The 17,016-nt window shown below is 40.7% G+C and overlaps 1 protein-coding gene across 3 annotated transcripts in view; it reads right to left on the bottom strand.

Annotated features, from left to right (window-relative positions):
• SULF1 (sulfatase 1) overlaps positions 1-16,575 on the bottom strand; it is a 94,008-nt gene extending 77,433 nt beyond the window's left edge. Inside the window, exons 1-2 of one of the 3 annotated variants that reach the window (XM_075270406.1) lie at positions 16,320-16,575; positions 2,995-3,099 (exon numbers count right to left, since the gene is read on the bottom strand). The gene's annotated coding sequence lies outside the window, so the exon portion shown is untranslated. The remainder of the gene's footprint in view (positions 1-2,994; positions 3,100-16,319) is intronic. The other 2 variants (XM_075270410.1, XM_075270408.1) reach the window with 2 other exon arrangements.
• Between the last annotated feature and the right edge of the window lie 441 nt (positions 16,576-17,016).

Here is a 17,016-nt window from a genome sequence, read left to right as displayed (position 1 = left end):
AAACTAGCCACACATATTACAGCATGTGTGGCCATCAGCTAGGTCACTGCCGATCATAGAAGGTCTATTGATGCAACAAGGTCTTTAGGTGGCCATATAACGTCGGAATGGGTTGGACAGCTATTTCTCCTAATGCCCCAATACATATTCATGCTCGACTCAGCAGAGATTGAATTTGTAACATAGTAACTTACAAGGCATGTTACTATTACCCTAAATGAGAAAAAGAGACTAGTAACAACACCCTAAAAGGGTGAGAAGAGACCGACTGTTCATCCAGTAGAGCTCATTACCTTGCAATGCTGAAGGCAAAACACCCCATTTTAGGGGAAAAATTCCTTCCCGACTCCAAATCTGGCAATCAGAATAAATCCCTGTATCCATGGCCCATTCCAGGAAATAAAACTTATATATCCTGAAATATTGTTCCAGTCATAGACACCCATTGAAAATTCCCATGGCAGAGCGTTATATACTCACTGCTCAACAAACGTTTCTCCTGCCCCTGACATTATCTGTTAATAGGAATGGTTGGATAGTCTACGGGTCTTGTGATATCAATAGGACAACATTAAGGTATATAGAACCTCAGGAGGGACTGAGGCTTTGGAGCAGTTTTGACATGGAATCCGCTTCAAAAAAACGTCTCCCGTTGACTTCAATGGGAGCCACTCGCTTCTTTTTCTGCTAGCTAGTAGCAGAAAAAAAAAAAAAAAAAAAAAAAAAAAAAAGGGGAGCTGCCCTGTCTTGCCAAGGATTCCGTGGCAGATTCAGCCGCAGCACAAGGCTCTCTCCTGATTAGGCCCATTCTTTGGGCCTAATCCAAAGCGGATGCCGTGACTGGATGCCAGTGCACTGCACCGGCATCCCATCATGGCTAGCCGCATGGAAGTGTTCACACGCAGAATGCAAATTCCACTGTGTGAACATACCCTTATAGGTTGCTTTTTGGTGCCAAAGAAACAGTGAATGACCCGCTAATTTAGGATATTTTTATTAGATTATTGATTCTACCTGAGAGATGATCGTAATATAAAAAAAATTGCAATGATAGCTCAGCGACATCATCAATAGAGGTGTTCTCTTCCATTGTAATGATCTCTGTAAAGAAACCCCCTACAGAGTGTCAGACTATTTTGACGCTTGGCAGCCATAATGAAAATCACAGGAATTTTTTTTTGTAAATATTTTACATCAATATTTATAAGCGAAAAGTAGCGGGGATGTGAGTGAAGATTTACTAACAGATTCATTTGAAAGTCAGGAAGTAATTCTAAGGCTAGCAGACATTTCCATGGCCAATAACAACCCAACAGACAAGTTCAGCAGGTGATCTTCATGTTAGATTTTGAGCTACCTACTCCTGGAGTTAGAATAGTTTGGTAGGTAAATGGGTGGGATAAGAAAACCAGACATTATTTTAACACCCTATAATGGTATACAAATATCCACTTACCGTGAATGGGAGACTGAAATGTACTATATGACAGAACGTGAATAAGTCACCATTCATTACAACCCTGGTTGGAGAAGTTCTCAGTCATTCCTGCACCGTTATCAGCTGAGCTTCCCTCTTCTTGGCTAAACCATGAGCAATGTCTTATCATTCATCAATACTTCTACTATTTGTCTATTGCTTCCTCATTTCTTCTGCTTGACCGTTAGTTCTCCCTCTACGTAAGCATGACAAAGATATCGCTGTATAGGCCATTCTATATAGATCTGTCATTGTGTCGTCTGGTTTCTACCTCCTTGACTATCTGTTTCCAGTATATAAATCATGTACGTTCCCCTCTATAAATAAACAATAAGAGGAATTCACTATAGACCTGTTCTGCTCTATAAGACATTCTGAATAAGAAACTCTTCTCGTTCCTTTTCTCTTCGCAGAGCACAAGTGTTCCTGGCATGTACGTCATGGCTCCTTCATTTATAAAATGGAAAGATCCTCATCATTCATCTTCCATACGTCATTGTCAAATTCATAATTGGTCATAACTGTTCAATAAATCCACTAAATTCTCTGTTAAGGAATTCAGTGTTAATAGAGGGGAATATCTAACTGAGCGCATCCATCAAGTAACCAGAGCAGAAAGCAGCTAGAAAAGGCATCGCTCTATCTGGAGGACTAAGCCTGTCCACCGACACCATGTAATACTCAATCGCTCCTGGGGTGGCACTGCAGGGTAACACGTGACGCTGTGACCACCAAGATCACAGATTAGCAAAGCGACCGTCTTGTGCCATCTATCTAGGGATACTCTGAACCAAGTGAAAAGAAAGATGGAGGAGTCTGTAGTTACTAGCTTTACATTCATACACTTTAATAGTTTTTTAAAAGCTTTGGCGTATAGCGTTCTTAGCATTCTAAAGTCAGGCTCACACAGGGTTTTTTTTGGAACAGATTTTGAGGCAGAGGCCGCCTCAGTATCTGGTCCAAAAAACAGCTAGCCTTGCACCGGCTTCCAGTCACGGCATTCCGCTCCGGATTACGCCAAATGAATGGGCCTAGTCAGGAGGGAGGTGTCACGCCGCAGACTTTGCAGCGGATTCCGCCACGGAATCCGCCTCAAGAAAGGGCATGTTGCTTCTTTTTTCCGCGAGTGGGAACAAACAGCTTGCGGACAAAGAAGCCCATTGAATTCAATGGGAGGCGGGTTTTTGAGCTTGTGTGAACACTGCTTAAGTTTTTCTATTGCCAAACCATCACCCAATAATACAATTAATATGAGAGTGTTAAAGAGCTATCTGGGCACCGTGTGGATCAGCTATTCAAAGTGACAGCAACACTGCCAGGTTGCCACTTCAAAGGACATGTGATGTCACATTCATTGAGGGCATGTGATGTCACATTCATTGATCACATGACCTGATGGCATCTCAGGGCCCATTTAGGTAAATGGGTACCAAGCAAAGCTGCTGCATAAATGGATAGTGCCATGCTTGCCAAGTACTGAGCTTTGTTGAGATTCTGAAAATAAATAAGTGACTTACTTGGTTAAAGGTATCTAGCCACAGGGAATGACTTCTTTATGTAGACCATGATTCTGACATAATATTTAGACTTCCAGCAGACACCGGTCCAAGTTTTTGTTTTTCCTAAAGTCAAGAAAAATACATGTAAATGTAAGTTACAAATCGGAGAAGATTCAGAATATTATCACAGTCTGAAGGATATTCTGGTCTCAGCAAATTAAACTTCTCCTTTGCAGAATGATACGTTACACAGTTTTTCAATATAAGATCTCTACCTAATATTAATCATTCACTGTTCATATCAACACATACTGAAGTTGGTAAAATAGGGACCTTTAAAGTCCCGCCATGGAGTCATCCACATTGCAGTGGGTTTGTTAGCCATGGCCCCTCTTCAGGTTTGGTTGGTCAACAAAAACCAACCACCAACTGTTGGCAACTAGGGTCATTTACTTCTAGGAAATCAAAAAAAATCTGTCCTGGCGATATGATGGTCACACAAAGGTTAGACTAAGGCGAAATGCATTCAACAGTGAGCTGTCCAAACAGAGCTCCGATGCTCCTGTCTGATCTGAAATTTATAGAGCAGACCCAATCTTGCTTTGTGATGAAAACCTCTATAGTAATGATTGATGTACGGAAGGCACTTGGATACACTAGGATGTTATCTAAGGGTCTTCCGTTGAAAGTTTCCCCCAGCCTGCACACTCGGTCATGTGCATGAGACCCAAGTGTACTTTGTAGATGTAGTCAGTTCTGTACAAGCGTGTCCAGGGCACAAGCAGAAATTTTTTTTTGTATCTTCTAAACAAACAGAGAAGCCTCCCATTAAAGGGGTATTCAGAGACTTATTAATTCATGCCTTATCCTTAGGAAGAACTGTGGGGATCCAACACCTGAGGCCCTATTCACATCTACATTCGGGTTTCCATTACATTCCAATTAGGGACCCCCCTCCCCAAAGTGGTTACCTGGGAAACCTGCAGACCCCATAGACTATAATGAGGTCCATGCAGTTGCCACACAAAACATGTTGAGAGAAAGTTTCTGCAAGCAGCACTTTTCTCTCCGCCTGTCGTGCGGAAACAGAGCGGTAACCACACGGACCCCATTATAGTCTATCGGTCCACAGATTTCCTTTAGGTAACACTTTTTAATGTGTATAGGTTTTTGTTCGGTGGAGTTTCCAAGCAGACTCCCTGAATGCAGATGTGAATAGGACCTGAGATCTCCATGGATGAGCTGTTATGAGCAGCAGTGCAGCTCCTGACTTCCGCCTCCCATTCACAGGCCATGTGATGTCACCTTCATTCATCACATGAGCTATTCAAAGATGAATGGCACTGTTACCTGAACACTGCAGCTCTAGAAAAACAGATCTATTGGGGACTCCGATGTCAGCACAAATTATTTATCCTGGAAAACCTCTTTGAGGTTAAGGCCCCAGTTTGTGGCCACGCCTCGTTTTTAGTTGCAGATTTTGAGGTGGTTTTTTTTTTTTTTTTGAGTCAAAGACGGGAGTAGATTGAGCAGAAGGTAAAAGTATAAGAACTTCCTTAATATTTCTCATTCCTTTTGTAGCCATTCTTGGTTTTGGCTGAAAGACACACGGTGCAGCAAAATGTGCCAAAAAAACAAACAAACAAACAAAAAAAAAAAAAAAAAACACAAACACGCTGATTTTCCATAATTTGGGACATTGGCCTCAGAAAATCTTAGCCTAAAGGGCAGCAAAAAACAAAACAAAAAACAAACAACAACTTGAAAACTGAGGAATTTTACAAGAAATATATTAGATAACTTCTCATTAGAAAATGAAAAAATTTTAAATGTGAAAAATAAAAACCCCTTTAAATAATGTCATGGAAGGAAAAGTGTGACATGTGCTGACAAGACACACACATGCCTTCTAGGTAACACATTTTAGTTCAGTGGATTCCAGTTCACACAATACTAAGAACTGATCTTATTCTATCTTTGCTGCTGTATAAATCACTGGCAATAAAACACTCCATGGACTGTACATTATTATGAAAGATGGCGGTAGATTAGTCGCTCATCTCATAGTGATCCTTCATGAAGGCACAGGGTTTGCCTCATTACACTATAACAAATGCACTAAGCATCCATTACTTTAACATATTGTAGGCAAGACGGAAATGATACTTCTGTGTCACCTTAAGTAAATATTCAGTCTGTAAATGACCCTGGCGATGGCGGATTTATCACTGCACAGATAAAGTTACTGTATATAATACAAGACAATAAACCTGTAATGTATTTCTAAATATAATAAGCAGAATAATTGTAACATTGAAGGATCAGGAGGAAATCCGCACCTACAATCTGTAATCTCAAGGACAAAATCAGAACCTTTCAAATAAGTCACGAGAATCAGACTCTGTAGATCCGGATCTCTGTTTACAATGTCTTTATGGTAATCCTTGAGGCTTAAGAAGCATGAGACTCCTCAAAGTTTATGTCACACGTGTATTTAGAGGAAGACTCCAGGCAAAACTGATACACTGTTATTCTTATTCCTAATACAGGTCCTGAGGGGGTGGCACATGACATAGGGAGTCAAAGAATACCAAGGACAGAACTCAAAGTGTTCTCTCTGGCCATGACCTAGACAAAGTGGGGCAAAATATACTATGCTAAATACTAAGAATTTTGGTTAAAAAAAAGCAGTTACATTAGGAAACCCACGGACCCCATAGACTATAATGGGGTCCGTGTGATTTCTGCAAAAAAAGTGCGGAGAGGAAAGTACTCTTCTCTCCACATTTTTCATGCATAGAGGGGAACAGAATGACCCAAATACAGATGTGAACCGGGCCTTACCAATTAGGGCTTGTTCACACCGGCACAGAGGGGGCGGATTATGGCGCATAATCCATGTTATAATCCGCCCCCTCGCAATGGTGGTCTATGGAGACCGCCAGGCTACTTTTTTTTCCCCGTGAGCGGGCAGTCCTTGCGGCAGCAACTCCGGAGTCGGCCCATTCATTTGAGCCTATTCTGGAGCGGGAAGTGGAAGCTGCAACTGTTGGAAGCTGCGACAGTCGTGGCAGGCGGGTTTTGACCCAAGGCTCCCCATGTCACCCTAAGTGCAAAAATCCACCCACATCCTCCCAGTGTGATCTAACCCTTAAAGAACCCTGACATAAGTGGCGTGGTTTAAAATTTGATTGGTCACAAAAATTGAATGTAAAGCTTCCAATTGAGAGGTGGCATAAAGTTAAACAAAGGGATCTAAATTCACTCCAATTTTATTATCTAACATGAGCCACTATGATAAATTTGACGCATCCAGAATAGTAGTCTAGATAGTATTAGTAAATCTGGTCTAGTAGATCAATCTTGCCTTCTGAAGAAACAAGATCTTAAGAAGATTCATAGTTACATAGTAGATGGGGTTGAATTAAGACATCAGTCCATCAAGTCCAACCTATAACCCTACAATCCCTACAGTGTTGATTCAGGGGAAGGCAAAATAAACCCCATGAGGCTCATGCCAATTGCCCCATTTCAGGGGGAAAAAATTCCTTCCTGACTCCACTGTATTGTTTTCATTTCTAGTTATGCTATAAATCTAAAATAATAAAGTCCATTATAGTTTTGGTTTATAATTATAGCCTATATTTAACAACAATGTATCTTTCATTATATATCTATATAATTTATAGTTATATATTTAGTAATGTATCATTTTACTGCAGAAGAAGTTTGCTCAAATGCAACCCGAAGAAATAAAATAAAAGATTTTCCATAAATTCACGTAATTGAGATAAAACAGTAGAAACTAGAACCTCTAATACATTAGATTCTGGAAAGTTTTCCTTCAAAGATCCATATGTATTATTTAAAGCGTCTGTCCGAGTGATAAACTACTTTATTAACAAGTGCACCGTGCTGTAAAAAGGTGTCTGGATTTTAATTATATAAATCTGCTTAGAGTCTGACCGGCTCCCTCTTGAGTTCGCGCAGCCAAACCAAACATTTAAGAGATGTTTATAGGTTACACTTAGCAATTTTCCTTGAAAACATATACCTCCCACATGGCGCTGTCCGTATACCTTGCTGCAAATGTTAAATAAATAGGTCTGATATTTTCACAATCAACACAGCTTTGATGTTCTTTGTTACTGGTGTAAAAGGCATGATAAAAGATGATATTTAGGCAGTGTATAGCGGTATATTTTATTAATTATATAGTTTATGCTTTCCTAAATCATCATGAGCCTTTGAAGTATAATTTCAGTAATGTCTTAAACAGAATAAGATACCAAAATGCTGATTTTCTTTCATATTTTTGTACATTTCATATTTTTGTACAAGTCTGGTTAGACAATTCTAAGAAAATTATTCAATATTCTATGAAGAAATGTTCAGACTATCCCTATATATCATATATCCCTACTGAGTTATATGGTATAGCTTAATCCCCCCCCTCAAATCACCTACCCGTCACTAACTAGAGCAGGGCTCAGAGTCCCTATTGCGCCTCACTGCATGACCACAATGAGAAAGAATTTGTACAAGCTCACATGGCGGACTTCTTGCGATCTGTTGCAAAAACTGAGGAAAATACATTTTTGGCCAAATTTCACCCATTGAAGTGAATGATGGAATTTTTTTTCTGATTCCCACTGTAAGATCTCTGCAGTAAATTTTGCATGGCATAACAAAGCCTTTCGTGTGAACTTGGCCATCTCTGTTAGAACATGAGTGTGCATGTACGACCATCGCTCCATCCAGAATTCTCAGCTAGATTGGTAGGGTTTTGTGGGATAGCCCTTTTAAACAAGCTGGCCACTCATGAATTGGGGATAGCCCCTACTAGAATATATAAATTAAACCTCTTCTAAAATCTGACAATTGGTCTATGATCTCTGCATCAGTCCATTGGATTAGTCAAAGCCATCACTGAGGCTTCAGTAATCCCTACCAATAAGCAAACTAAATATAACCAAAATTGGAAATCCCCATTATATTTTATCTATAATTTGCTTCCCAGAGTATATAACCATTGGCCATGCTTACAAGATTTATTTTTTCCTCTTTTTTTTTTCCTTAAAGCTCACCTTTTCATATAGACATTAGGACTTGTACTAGTCTAGGTTTTACCAAACCATAGGTCTTTCAATTCTTTACAGTTGTCAGTAACCCTGGGTTGTCTCCCCACCTCCAAAGGTCATTCACTAGAACCACCCACCAAGAAGACACTAGACAGGACTGGAGGACCTATAAGCGATCCTCCGTGACATGCTTGGCCCTGGGCTTGTCAATCAATCACCCTCACAACTGCCCCTGTGCGGCTAACCTTGTGGTATTGAATAGTTCCAAAATTATACGGTATGCAGCATTAAAAAAAAAAAAAAAAAAATAGATTTTAAATGAAAAAATCTCAAGTTTATTTTCATTCTATGCATTTTAGACTTGTCTTGGCTGTTTTACACATTTGCTGGTAACAGAGAAATCACATGTAAGGAATGCCGAATCCACCATAAATATTTCGCCTGAGTGTTCACCACCTGGAACAGTAAATTATACTTTGACAATAAGCTGGACTTCCCCAGAGGCAACGCCATTTAACTGCTTTATTTATTGCATGGGGGGGGACACAATTACTTCATTTCTTTTAACTTCACACAACAGCTTTACTGTAATTCCTTTAATAAATCTCTAATAAGTGTCTTTTTGTTTTCTTCGCAGACCCATAGACTGGATTATATGTTTGGTGGTTACATTAGTGGATTGCACTGTTCCTGGACCCGGCTACTAGAAGACCGCCATATAACATGTGATTAGTCAGAAGGCTATTGTAATGCCAGGAAGAAGAAATCCTAGATATTAAATTATAAGCCAACAAAACACTAAGACAAGTCATCGTAAGGCCTTACTGAACGAAAAGCAATGGGGCAGATTTATCATTAGGAGATTTGTTTTTGACACTTTTCTGACGTTGCAAGTTTTACTGCAACAAACTTAACAAAAGGATTCATGCTGGTTCATACATTTGATGCAAACCTATAGGCAAAGGTGCCAGAAGTCAATAAGGATTGTTGCGGGACTCACTCAGCCACCCTGGATTGAGCGGGACAGTCCCACATTTTGGGTGATGTTCCGCTCTTCTGGGCAGTAATTTCCCCTCTGTCTCTTTAGGACACAGATAGAGGTTGAATAGTGCAGCACAGAGACTAGTGTCTGCGCAATGAGCGGCGAGCTGCAGAGGTTCTGTGGTTCAGTGATTTTTTAAAAAAATTTTTTTTAATGTAACATTGGTGGTTGAGATGGGGGAAGGGAACTTAAGTTATTGGGGGCCCACTTTCAAAAAGTTTTCACAGGGCCCCCCAATACATTAAAACAGCCCCAATTATGTGTACACCTATGAACCATCTACACTACACTAAACTTCTGAAAAAGGGGACATTAGGTGCAAAACATTTTTAAAGATGGAGCAAGTGAGTAATATATTAGATGTGCACAAGTAAAAAGGTGCAAGATAGGGAAAAGTACATCAGAATTGTGGCACAAAAGCAATGATGTCAGTCTAATGGGAGAGTAGCTTTAGTGAGTCACCCATGTGTATTCCGGCCAGTATATGACTTATATACTCTCATAGCTGATCCTATGGAATTAGTTGTTGCAGTCTCCCCAACAGGGGGCTGCTATTACATAATAGTGATCATGTGATTCACCAGTATAATGTAATCAACTGAATTTGCACCATCATTATCCGGGTAACAGGCTCCCCAAGGGACTGGGGTCCCCAGTGGGATATAGCAATGGTGGAAGTTCTGTGGATAACATGAAACTAGTGTTGAATTCACCAACATCAACATTAATATCTGACCCCTGGGCAGCCGACGGCTCTTAGGGAAGAAATGTAATTTATTGATTTTCAAATAGACAAGGGGGGGGGGGGGGGTGCTGTAATATTCTAACCACTAGGGGCACCAATTCAAGTTTCCTTAAATATTCGGTTATTTTATAGGGGTATTCCAATGCATAGAATATCCACAGTCCCTAAGTTTGGTGGGGTTTCCACTTTTAATGGCATTATGGCTTAAATAGTGGACATGTCCTATTAGGAATAGTCTGAAAACCTCTTTAACTTGAGCTCACATAGGGTGCCAGGAGTCATCCATAATGCTTAATAGCAGGAGTATCCATACTACATCATTATAAAGGGATGGGCTACTTTAGCTAAAAACCAAACAAAAACAGCTTTTCCACAACATCTGACCTTAGTCTTACTTTTTAGTCTGCTGTATGTACACACCCTTTTGACCATTGTCAATTTATTCATAAATTTCCAGGAGGAATAACAGAGGAACAGCAAAACAAAGGTCGAAAATGCTTCAGAACGGTTATTTCATGGGGAATGCAAGTATTGAATAATACAGACAACAGGAGAGGTGAGGGGTCTGCTTTATGTTTTACTATCTAATAATCCCATTTCCAGAAAATATCGCTCATATTCCCGTATACCAATCGTGGCAAGAGTGTCTAGTGAGCTCAGGCTGCAGAAATGGTGAGCATTTTATGAAGAAAGCAGCTAAATGTCAGTGTCAGAACTTTGCACATAAACCAGAAGACGCATTAGTTCATTCTTGTATAATCCATGTGTTTCAAGTTCTCACTTTGAGTTTCAGTAACATACTACAAAACAGATAAGCCCTGGGGAGATTATGTATTCCATAGCACTCAAATGTATTTTATCCTATGCAATCAGGGTTACAGGCCCTTTGTAATCTAATAAATCCACCATATGCCTTACATTGAGTTACTAGTAAAAAATAAAATCCCATACAAGTCTCCTTGCCAAGTTGGTGTCAATCTAAATTCTGACATCTTGCTGGGGGTGACCGTAAACTTACAATGTATGGCTGTGTTATCGCCACCACTGCATCATGTATGAGCAACTTTTCTAAGGCTTAACCAGGGCTGTGGATTCAGTAGGCCAAACTACTGACCCCACTATTTTTCCTCAGCCCAACTGAGACTCCATCATAGACAGACAGAAAGCAGTGTAGGCTGCAGTCCGCGTGACCGTGGCCTGCATGGAGTGCAGTGTGAGACCTCTGCCCCGGCGCAGGCGTGATGACGTAAATTATCAGCGCCTGCAGTCAAACAGGAGAAGGACGCCGGCAGCTCTTCAGCTAAGTTTATGTGTGTGTGTACTGTGTGGAGAGGAGGGCTACTTTGGAGCATTTAATACTGTGTGGGGAGGGAGGGGGGCTACTGTGGAGCATTTAATACGGTGTGAGGAGGGGGGATACTGTGGAGCATTTTATACTGTGTGGGGAGGGGGCTACTGTAGAGCATTTAATAGTGTGTGGGGAGGGGGTTACTGTGGAGCATTTAATACTGTGTGGGGAGGGGGGCTACTGTAGAGCATTTAAATACTGTGTGGGGAGGGGGGGGAGGGAGGCTACTGTGGAGCATTTAATACTGTGTGGGGAGGGGGGCTACTGTGTAGCATTTAATACTGTGTTCAGAGGGGGGCTACTGTGGAGCATTTAATACTGTGTGAGGAGGAGGGCTACTGTGGAGTATATATCACATAGTATCTTTTTTATAGCAGACATGGTATTAGTACAGACTATATAGTGAACATGAATTGTTCAAAAGTACCAAATGCAGAGACCTTTACCTTTCAGCACAAGCTCTGTAAAGCCCCAGTCACACAACTGTAATTTTTGGGTCCGCAATTGCGGATCCAGAGTTTTAAGGTTAAATTGAGGTGTTGGCACTCCGTGATAATTTATTGGGTTTTGCGTTGCAGTTTGGGCACTTGGTCTCAAAAAGGTTCGCCATCACTGATGTAGGTCAGCTTGCATGATGGGTTTGTTGCGTAGTGTGTGGATAATATTTGATTAAATCCGTTACAATTTGCTACCCTTTTACATTCCTGCAAATATGCCCCATGTGGACCAAAACCCAAAACCCCATCTGGATAACCCTCAATACAAAAGGATGGTCTTCAGCTAAGGGTCTGGCATCTGAAACCCTGGAAAGCAGCGGGCAATCTTACATTTCTGCCGCAGTGGCCACTACTGGAAGAGTTTGGTATTGCAAATTAATGGTTATTCAACTAATAATTTACATTGCATTTACTGGTAAATTATTGCACTACTTTGAAGTTGCTCTTCGCTCTATCTAATAAAGGGAAGGTCTCCTCTATGATATGCCTATGGCCCAATAGCACAGTTTTTTTTTAAAGGGACAGCTATGTTAACAATGCAAATCATTCACCAAGTACAGTATAGCCTATACACGTTCCTTCAGGAAAGTTTAATGCGACTTTTAAAAAGCAGAGCACATCTTCTTTCTGATCATACTTCACATGCATATCTAAATTTTGCTGTCATGTGTTACTTTGCTTCTATGTCAGTCTCAGTGAAACTGTAGACTGCTATCTGAAACCGAATATGTTGTTTCTAAGTAAGATTGACAGAGACTTAACCGCTAATAATGTGATATCACGAATTGAAATACCAGAATCCTTGAGACAATGCTCTGTGCATAGCTGACATTGTAACTCTAGCTTTCAGGTATGGAAGGATGTGTTCTTTATAAATGAAAACAAGTATAGCAACACAAAACACCTCTAAGTAGTCATCTATGGAGCGGAGAATGGCTAATATACAGGAGAATGGAAATCATTTACACACCAGAGCTGATCCAAGAGTCTTACAGTCTTAACACAACCTCATCAGTCAGTGGAGAAGGATGTGACATTTCCTTGTGGTCTGGGACTTTGTGGCAATGCTGTGGTGGGATGATCGAGTTCACCATTGTTTTAATATTTGCCTTCAGATGTATTTGGCATTTTTTTTAATACAGCGACAAAACCACATGCTTTTATACATCAATCAGACTCATTCACATTGGCAAGAATCCTAACCTGGAAAGGGTGAGCACAGAATGCAAGAGCTGAACTGGCTGGTATATAGGCTGTGACTATGAGCGACAAGTGCTGTAGTCATACTTCGAGGAAGGGGCAGGATATGGGATAGATCCCTACATAGGCGTTTTGCAGTCTATGCATTGATTATATATAGAGTAGATAGCCACTTTATCCATCAATCTGTGTGCCATATTTGTAATTTGGCAGAGCTCTGTGTAATATCACAATGGATGGTCTTACATATATAATGCAAGCATATCAGCAGTACTAACAAGGAGACAGTATACAGTGAGCCCTAGTGTTGGTATACATAGTAACATCACACTGGCATAAAACGGTCACTGCAGTATTCTAAATTGTATAAGCAGAGGGGCTCCCATCAGGTCTTCATTTTCCAATGCATAGAAGGAACTGGGTCTATTTTCCCCCATGAACAGAAAACAAAGGGGCTCAATCCTTTCTTCTACAATGATGGTGGCCAGGCACTTGATGGCTGTGAGGGAGCAAGTCATGCCTTGTGGCCCCTTCTTTACATCTAGTGCAATGAAATAATACATATTCAGGACTACTGGTTCAAGCCTCTGGCATAAATCTCAATGCCTATGTAATAAAATCTCACTAGCCATGGGGAACACTTTCAATCCAAGAATAGTTGAAGGGATACTAAAGTACAGTATACTACATACACATATATACATCTTCCGTTACAGCTGTATACAAATCTATGTATTGGCAGATTGTCACACTCTTAGAAAATGCTGTCTTTAGGTTCAGTGTTCCTTTAAGGGATTTGAAGGGACATTAAATGTAAATTACAAGGTTCATAAATGTATAGGGTATATTCTCTATATACATATGGTTCCAACTGCTTACATTCTGAATACCCGAGTTAATATAGCCACATAGGAGGCTTAGTCTGGGAAAACTATAAGTCTCAGATTTAGAAATAAGCCTATGAAGTTTTTGCAAGAATGGCGAAACTTTGTCTCAACTCTATAAACTACTTCCAAAAATGTCTCATGATGAAAGGATGTCACATACCAGGCCACATTTCTGGCTGTTTTCTGTAGGTTAAGTGTCATAGGGATGCCCTAGTATCTCATACATCAATTCAGAATGTTTAGTGAAGACAGTTTAACTGCACCATTTCTAAGCAACCCACAGTGGTAATATTACACAGAATAAGGCCTGGCATTAGGGAATGTCTTCACTACTGAGCAATTCAACCAAAGTCTGGGCATATGTGATATTCTAGAACAGTGGCTCTTAACCTTGTTTGAGGTACCAAACCCACCAGTTTCATATGCACAGTCACTGAACCCTTCTTTAGTGATAAATCAAATAGGATTTATTTCCAAATTCAAGACATAGGTATATGGTTTTTTGACTGGTACACAAAATGAACCGTGTATAGGGCCTAGGGTTCGATTGAACCCTAGTTAAGAACCTCTGCTCTAGAATATTCAGTTTTCTGGTAGGTAGCATTATCTCAGCCCAACACAGTGAGAACATTTTTTTCATTTTTCACCTCTGATAACATTTGTCATTTTCCCTTGCATTGCAATCAGAAGTAGCCCGTAAGCCATAAAGAAACAAGCCCTGACACACCAAGAGGAACCCATGCAGGTATATCCAGTGACAGGCATAAATAATAAAGCTGAATTACCTGTGCGGCTTAGGTAAGATGTCACAGTCCATTTATTCACACAATGTTATTTCTGAATAATGAAACCTTGGGGATTTTGGTCCCCCTGTCCCCCAGAGAGAAGTAGATCTTGTTTAGCAGACACCAGTCAAGTCACATACACAATACTAAGGAAAGACATCAGGTAGCAATGTTACACCGCATACAATTCATTGCCATCAAAGCATATCTGTCTGCACAGAAAGCCAGGATATGAGAAGTCCAACGACCGGGAAGAAATTAGGAAGTATCTATGAGACATTGTGATGGAGAATTTACACTTTACAGAGAGTAAATAAACACATAATGACCCCCTCATGGGTCTGATTATGTGGTGGGGGGGCATAATACTGTACTAATGAGGTGTAACACCTAAAACACCAACTATTTCCTCCCTGTGAAAGTGCCACATTAACCCTTACATCACAGCCTTGTATTGTACTCTAATGGATAAACCTTTAACTACAGACAGTCAATCAATAAGCATTAGAGGTAAGCATACAATACCAGTCACCAAATAATATATAGATAGAATTGTTGTATTCAGCTCTGTCTGAGTTTGGTATTTTGCAATAAACATTTTATCATAAAAAAACAAAAAAAAAACAAAACTATGTTTTACATAGGACTGCAGGCATTTACCTACGTTCAGCAATTTGGGTAAATTAAATATGACGTGATAATTGGTGGTTTTACATAGGGCTGCAGCTAAATCTACCCTTAATCCATTTAGCACAATGGTCATATAGGTCAAGTTTACTATATAATATTTCAATCTAACTACACAACCCAATACATGTATGAATATGTAGCAGAGCTGTATATGTCACTTGGCCCAGCTGAATGCAATATCACAAGGCATGGTTTTACATAGGACTGCTAATATACAAACACTTCACTATCTGGTCAGCTCTGCTACATCTATCTATATAGTCAGCAAGAGGCAAAATTCAATGTAATATCACAATGGATTGTTTTACGTAGGACTGCAGCTAATGACAATGCACAAACCAGTCAGCTCTGCTACATATATTGGAGTTACATTTGCCCACTTCAATGCGATATTACATAGTCCTGCAGGCAAACCTGCTATAGTATCACAACTCAGTCATCACAATGTACAGACAGTCACATTTGTCATCTGGCCCAGCTGAATTTACTATCATAGTGGGTGGTTTTACATAGGTCTGCTGATCTACTTGCTTCATTAACTTAGAGATTTATTAGGATGCAATGACCTGCAGCTGGATCAGAGGCTAAGAACACAATCCCCCTGCTACTGCTGACAATGTCTACCATACACTGCACCTATATGTTCTAAAAAAAAATGTTACATATCTGTAAGTCCTGACACATTTATTAGTTTCCTATTCGTAAATATTGACATTGTTATACATTTGTAAATATTGATAGTATTTGTTGCATTTACTGTATCCATTCTAGAGAAGTTGCAGAGAGTTCTGCAGGAAGAGACAACAGATTCTAGTAATAACAAACAGCACTTCTGAATAATTCAATAACTTCTTTTTTTAACTCCTGAGTGACTGAACCAGCCTGCATAGCAGCCTCATAAGAAGCAGGTAAGCTGAGCCTCTATGTATGTCCTTCCCTGGGGCTCTTAAGCAAACAGAGTCCCTGGGAACAGTGAGATGAGGCTGCACTCCCAGACACAGCATTTACTAGCATCCTGCTCTCCAGGAGCCTGCAGCAGTAAGTGACTTAGAAGATCTTGGACTGTACCTGAAGAAGCTCTCCTGGTGTCTCCCCTTCACTTGCAGAAGACCACACAGCTCCAGCAATGCAGCCTCCCTGCTCTAATCCCCACTCCAACGTGATGACACACTCTAACCCCAACCATCTGTTGAAACACGTCCTGCAGCACTCAGCACACTCTGCTATGTCAAGACAGGCTGCCCAATCCAAGAGCTGCTGGGGTTGGATGTGTCTTCTATAGCTGCAGGTCTGCACACAAGTAACCTGAGATATGGAGAGGGGAGCTCTATAAGAAGAGTGTGAGTGAGTGAGTGGGAGGGAGGTGCTGGCTGGGGAAGGTACAGAGGGTGTGATCACATCTGATGGCCACTTGTGTTCATTCTCACAGCAACCCCCCTGCAATCCCCGGGGACCACTAGGACCCTGGCCATCTGAAATCATCGTTTTATGGTTATTGGGGGTCATTTCCTGGAAGGGACACACTTTTGTGATGCACAGGGCTGGGGGATTTAGGGTAACAATGAGTAAGTAGGGAGCAGTGAGCTGAGCTGTGCAGCCAGCACCTCCCCTGGTCTGTGACTGCTCCCTGCATTCCAGGGGAAGCACTGGGTAAGTTTAGATTGCAGCTAATGCAGTCTGGGACATGCACTCAGCAGTCAGTGCCTAGATAGTGCTCAGCTCAGCTTCACTCACTTGGCACAAGGTTTAGCCCTAAAATAAGGGG

Source organism: Leptodactylus fuscus, chromosome 4, assembly GCF_031893055.1.
Source record: "Leptodactylus fuscus isolate aLepFus1 chromosome 4, aLepFus1.hap2, whole genome shotgun sequence".
Lineage (NCBI taxonomy): Eukaryota > Metazoa > Chordata > Amphibia > Anura > Leptodactylidae > Leptodactylus > Leptodactylus fuscus.
This window is presented reverse-complemented; position numbering and strand designations above follow the sequence as displayed.